General features: G+C 39.9%; 1 long non-coding RNA gene across 1 annotated transcript; it reads left to right on the forward strand.

Annotated features, from left to right (window-relative positions):
- The first annotated feature begins 988 nt into the window (after nt 1-988).
- LOC122684890 lies at nt 989-2,427 on the forward strand. Its single transcript, XR_006338185.1, has 3 exons — nt 989-1,307; nt 1,537-1,658; nt 2,305-2,427. It is a non-coding gene; the product is annotated as an uncharacterized LOC122684890 (long non-coding RNA).
- The last annotated feature ends 3,705 nt before the right edge of the window (nt 2,428-6,132 follow it).

The following is a 6,132-nucleotide window of genomic DNA, read 5'->3' on the forward strand; positions in this document are numbered from 1 at the left end:
ACTCGATTGTAGAATGTGCACAACGGCTAAGCCGTGGATGGTGGAGGGCTGAGCTTTGCACCAGGCACTGGCGTGGTGCAGGCACACGCGGGCTGGCGGGGTTGTGCTGCTCACTGTGAACGCGGCAGGGAGCCTTCAACTGCGGCTCAGGTTCCTGAAGGCCTCAGGGTCTCAAACATCAGTAGTAACTGGGAGGGTAAAGATGCTGGGCTTGGGTTTGTTGCCTCTCCTACAGCAGTATCACGATGCCTCGTGAGATATTTCTGATACAATCTGACCATTTTCCAGATTATCCAGAAAGTTTATCTGAAAGTTTGGGGGGATATAGTAAATCCTAAATGTGTTCTGATTTCTGATAAATCTTTGAGGCAATGATGGAAAATCTTGCAATTTATTAAAAGCACCTTTGAAATGCATGAAAGTATCAGTTGCTCAGTCATGTCCAACTCTTTGCGACCCCATGGACTGTAGCCTGCCAGACTCCTCTGTGCATGGAATTCTCCAGGCAAGAATACTGGAGTGGGTTGCCACTTCCTCCTCCAGGGGATCTTCCCCATCCAGGGATCAAACCTGGGTCTCCCACATTTCAGGCAGATTCTTTACCGCTGAGCCGCCAGGGAAGCCATGAACTATTATTAATTTAGCTTTAAATAAGGCTTACATGGGCTTCCAGGTGGTACTAGTGGTAAAGAACCCACCTGCCAATGCAGGAGACACAAGAGATGTGGGTTCGATCCCTGGGTCGGGAAGATCCCCAGGATCTTGGATCATGGCAACCCGCTCCAGTATTCTTGCCTGAGAAATCCCACGGACAGAGGAGCCTGGCAGGCTCCATGGGGTCCTGAAGAGTCGAATACAACTAAAGTGACTTAGCATGAATGCACAAAGCTTCCACAAGATTTGTAAACATACCTGCTATACCGAATGTACTTCAGTATGTTTGGTTGCATCCACACAGACAGAAGTTATCCAAAACATGGAAATTACTTCATCATATAGAGTTGGACATCATAATGACAGTTAATAAAATGAAATTCTAATTATGTTTTCCTTTTCATTGCTAAGTTTTTCTTAAGGAAAAGAACTTTCAGAAGGTAAGCAAGAAAAACACTTGAGTGCCAGGAAATGAGAACATATTCAGCAAAATGAACACCTTGATATAAATGATACCCAAACAGTCTTTCCTGGCTTTCATGTGATCTATTATGAGAGATCTGACTGGCAGCTATTTCCACAATTAATTGATCCTGGAAAATTTGGCAAGCTTTACTCTTCTCCAGTTCAAGAATTGGACAACTGCTCACTTTGTAAGTATCAATATGATAATATCTATTAACTGTTTTAAAAGCTTTGAGAAAAGCATCTGTCAAATAAAATAAACAGTTATATAACTTATTATAGTAGTTGATTTCAAATATTTATATGTAAATATCGATGCCTATTCTAAGAAATATTTTATGAAATTCACAAAGCATGTCAGTATGTGAGTGCCATAATCTAACTGTGTGTCCTGGCTGCCTTCTGCTTGCCCCTCAGTATCCACGTTTTCCATCCAGCCCTGGAGCCAGGTGACCTGACCTATATGAACTGCTTCAAGAGTTTCGTTTGCCTTCTGACTTCAGGATGGATGTAGTCAACGGCAGTGGGAAGATCCACAGGTAGGTGGAGAAGGGAAGCAGGTACTTATTCTCTCAGCTTCTTTGCTGCTGCACAGGGATGCTCCGAACCTAACCAGAGGCCGTTAGTCTTTGTGCTTAGAGGTACTAACTGGTCATTGAGGTTGTGAACCCCAGGAAAACTCAGCATCATTTGTTACCTTCTATAATCTCTGGCTGCACATTGTGGACAGCCCTTTTTACTAAATCTCCTCCGATTATCCAATTCTACTTTTCCTTCTGATTCTTGCTGCTGCGGGGAGCGGCCTGAACCAAAAGGCTGGCTCTGGGAGCTGCCTTGATCCTCAAGGGTCTGTTCGCAGACATAGCTCTCTGTCCCGCCACCCCTCTGGCATTTATTGTCCAAGTTAAATCTTAACAGAACATTTAGTAAGCCTTGAATGCACACATGATGCAGATAGATAGCTTTGCACGACTGCCCTTAAGATAAATAGGATGGCTTTCTTATCCCTTGGAGCCATGAGAGAGCTCTGGTGATTGTTATCTTGAAGATGATGTACATGGGGAAGAATTTTCTTTGGGATGCCTCCTTCTTGGTTTAGTATAAATGAAGCTTAGAAGAATAAAGAATCATCGCTGACTGCAGCGATCCTCTCGACCCCATCTGTTCTGTGTCTTTATCTCTTAGCCTAAAGGAACGCCCTGGCGTTGCTCCTTGAAATCTTCCGGCGGCCGGCATGCCAGGATATTGAATGATACAATGTAAAAGGTTAAGTGCCTTATTTGATGCACCCTGACATTTTCCTTTCTTGTAGCCAATTTGCTTTTCACCTTAATGCTTAAAGAACTCTTTATATTTAAAGTTGAATAATTTGGGTATTTCTAGTTGTGGAGTATATCTTAGTAAATTTGACTCAAATGAAATCTAGAGGCTTATCTTTTTTCCCCTATAGGTAATCACGTTTATTCCATCTTTTATAGTCTTCTGATCCATTTTTTGTGCACTTTACATTTGGGACACCAATTATCCTCATGTTAAATCATTTCTATCCTCTATTTTGTGGACTTCGTATTTACTTTCATTCTTTTCTTTTTCAACTGCATGTACTGTAATCATCTTAAGCTTTTCTTTTAACTTGACTTTCAATGATGCCTTTTCTATTTCTTGCTATTTGTATTATACTTCAGTATACTAATTCTCTAATGCTGTTGTTTGGACCCTCAATTTATAAGTCTAATGCTCTCCTTACATCTTTTTCTTTTGTTTATGTTCATTCTCTTTTCCATGAGGTCTTATTTTTAATTAATTAATATGTATACAATTCCTTCCTTTCCTCTCTCTCTCTTTCATGTAAATGAGAGGTTTTCATGCCGGGGAGTTTCCTTTCCTGCCTCTAAAGATACTGCATACTTTCTGTTGTTCAGTCGCTAAGTCATGTCCCACTCTTTGGGACTCCATGGACTGCAACACGATAGGCTTCCCTGTTTTTCGCTATCACTATCACATACCCCTGGGCCTTTGTTAAGAGCAGCCTGGAGCCACAGAAACTGGGGCTTGACTGTAAAATTAAAAAATTATACATAGGATAAAGACTCAATAAAGAAAGAACACTAGGGTGAAAGTGTACGCTTTTTTCTTTCTCCTCTCTTCTCTGGTTTAAAAAATATGCCCCACCCTCCCCCCAGGTATAACTCATTTTAGGGTTTGAAACATTGTAAAAGTGAGAAGTTTGATTTTCTGGGATGACCTCAGCTGCTATGACAAATGATGAGAATTGAGGAATAATCCCTGTGAGATCTGTATGACAAGTACATGCTTCGGATTTTAATCTTGTCAGTTGAAAATGGCTTTTAAAAACAAACCAAAAGGGAATTCCCTGCCTGGTGGCCCAGTGTTAAGACTTGATGCTTTCACTGCTGTGGGCCAGGGTTCAGTCCTTAGTTGGGGAACTAAGATCCTGCAAGCCATGGCGGACAGCCATAGATAGAGAAATAAATACCAAAGGGAAGTCAAAGGAATGTAGTTTAGTAGGAAATGTAAAAACATAATCTGCCTTGGGTGTAATAACTTCTTAAAAGGTCAGACTGTCCTGCGTGATTAGTGAGGCGTCTCAGAACACATCCCACATATTACAGTGGGCCTTCCCTCTTCTGAAAGGAAGGCCCATCAGCAGAAAGCTATGAACTTGTCCCCAAACTTACTGGACCAATTTGTCACTAGTCATTGGAATAAATATTTCCCAAGCTGCCTAGAAATGCAGAGTTCTATTGTTTAAAGAAATCTGTGATCTTTGTTCTACAGTGAAGACTTTCGTCAATTCTGATTTAGAGACATCTGGAGGTTAAGCTTGACACTTAACTGCAAGAGAAAGACAAGGAGAAGTACAAAAAGTTACAAGTAAAGTCTTTTCTGTCAGAGTCAATTGGGTATGAAAAGCTTGGAATTCATAAATAGTCTAAAATTGTTCATGGGGCGATATGTCATGAGGGAATTAAATGATGATGGAAGTCTATAGGTTCAGAAACACAAAACATAGGAGCAAATGACCCCTGGCTCCTGGGAAGGAGCAGAGCGTCATGGGAAAGAGGACCAGTTCAGAGGTCAGGGTCCCATTTTGCCATCTATTGTCTTGGGCAAGTTATTTAATTATAAGTCTCTGTTTCCTCATCTGTAAGGTGCAGATCATAATCTAACTATTCATACATTTATTACAAAGGTTAAATAGGATAATATATGTAAAGTGCCTGAATTAGAATAAGTACCCCATAAATGTTAATTGATGTTATTGTTGTTATTATTTTTCCCTGAAGACTAGAGTTCACATTACTTTTGCTCATATTTCTTGCAAGGAACAGTCTAGCAATTTCTTACATCTTGCTCTTTCCGTATTTTTTTCCTCTTGGATATATGTGGTCATAACTCTGAAGAAGACAGGTTTTTGTTTTGTTTTATATCTCCCTGTCCCCATTGTTTCATAAATGTTGCTAGATTTTCCTTTGAGAAATTACCTCTGTCCTACTCTGAGACTTTGTACGGTAAAGCTGTCCTGGCTTCCAACTCCAGGCTGTCTAGTGAATCAGACCATTTCAAATAGACTGATTGACTCAGGAGTGAGTAGATGACCCAAGTCAGGCTGATGAGATTCAGTCCTGAGGTTTTTGCTAGATCTCTTAGGAAGGTGAGAACTGCTAACCCACAGGGTATAAATCTGGAGATACCAGTGGTCATCATAGGGAACAGGCCGCCTGAGAATGGAGCCGACACAGAGGAACACATAACCGAGAGATGGAGTGGTTTCCTAAAGGTATGAGTACCTGGGTTCAGCTGTAACTAAACACACACACACACACACACTTCACAATTTTATAAGCCAAATAAAATCTTTTTCTTGCCTAAGTCAGTTTGGATTGAGTTTCTGTCATTGCAGCTGGAGTCCTGCCAAATCCCAGAGAGAAATCAGAAGTAAGCAGTATGATCCAATCGCTCATTTTTGTATTTTTTCCCCACATTTTCCTCTTCTCTTGTATTCAGTGCCTTTAGGCTGTCTTCTTCATTTTTTTCATGGGAAATAATCTGATAATGTTTGTCCTTGATGCTGCAGGGTGAATTTCTGTCATTATGTTATTTTTTGTAGAATTGACATTTTAAGCTGTACATTTAGCCCTACAATGAATGGCTTTGATCCTGCTGTAGGAATTTAAATAAGAAGGTGTTTCCTGATCAAAAGAGATTTAAGAAATGTATCAACCAAATAACAATTTGTAAATCTTGTTTGAATTCTATTTAAAAAAACCAACAGTTTTAAAAAATAAACACTTTTTTAAAAAATTTCTATCTTTAGGAGATAACATGGAAATGTTTTTCGGTGAAAAGATACCTTTGAGATATGTTTCAGAATAATCCGGGAGGCAAGGGGTGGGAGGAGATGAAGTATAGCTGAAACAATATTTACTATAAATTAATAGTGGTCAAAACCCGATCATGGGTTGAGCATAGGGTTCATTGTATTCTCATAATTGTATATGTTCAAAATTCTCCATAATAAAAGACTTTTAAAGAGTAATAAGTAGAAATGGCCAAGGCAGCTGTTCACTGCCCCCAGAATCTTTTTCCTTCTCCCTTAGGAAAAGAACCCCTCTGTTGTTGAGGATGCAATGTAACTGTCCAGATTTTTTTTTTTTCAATTTTAATCATTTTTATTTTTCTAGTCTCCCTTGTAGATGTGAGTAACCAATGAATGGAAAGCAGATAGAACTCATTAGGTGTGTTTTCTAGGAATACTCTTTAAAGGTGCTGCTTCAATTAGTTCTTTCTCAAAGAACTGAGAAAGGTACTGACAGTTATTTTGCATCACAGGAAAACTTCACATCAGAATGCATGATGCCATGGGGACGGTGGCGTGGAAAAGATAGACAGAACTTGGGTCCGTGATGACTGTGTAGCTGCCACACCAGCCCCGGGCAACTTTTCCTCTTTTTTTCAGAGAATTAAACTCTCTCTCTCTTTTTTTAATTT

The sequence above is a fragment of the Cervus elaphus genome, chromosome 27 (genome assembly GCF_910594005.1).
Source record: "Cervus elaphus chromosome 27, mCerEla1.1, whole genome shotgun sequence".
Lineage (NCBI taxonomy): Eukaryota > Metazoa > Chordata > Mammalia > Artiodactyla > Cervidae > Cervus > Cervus elaphus.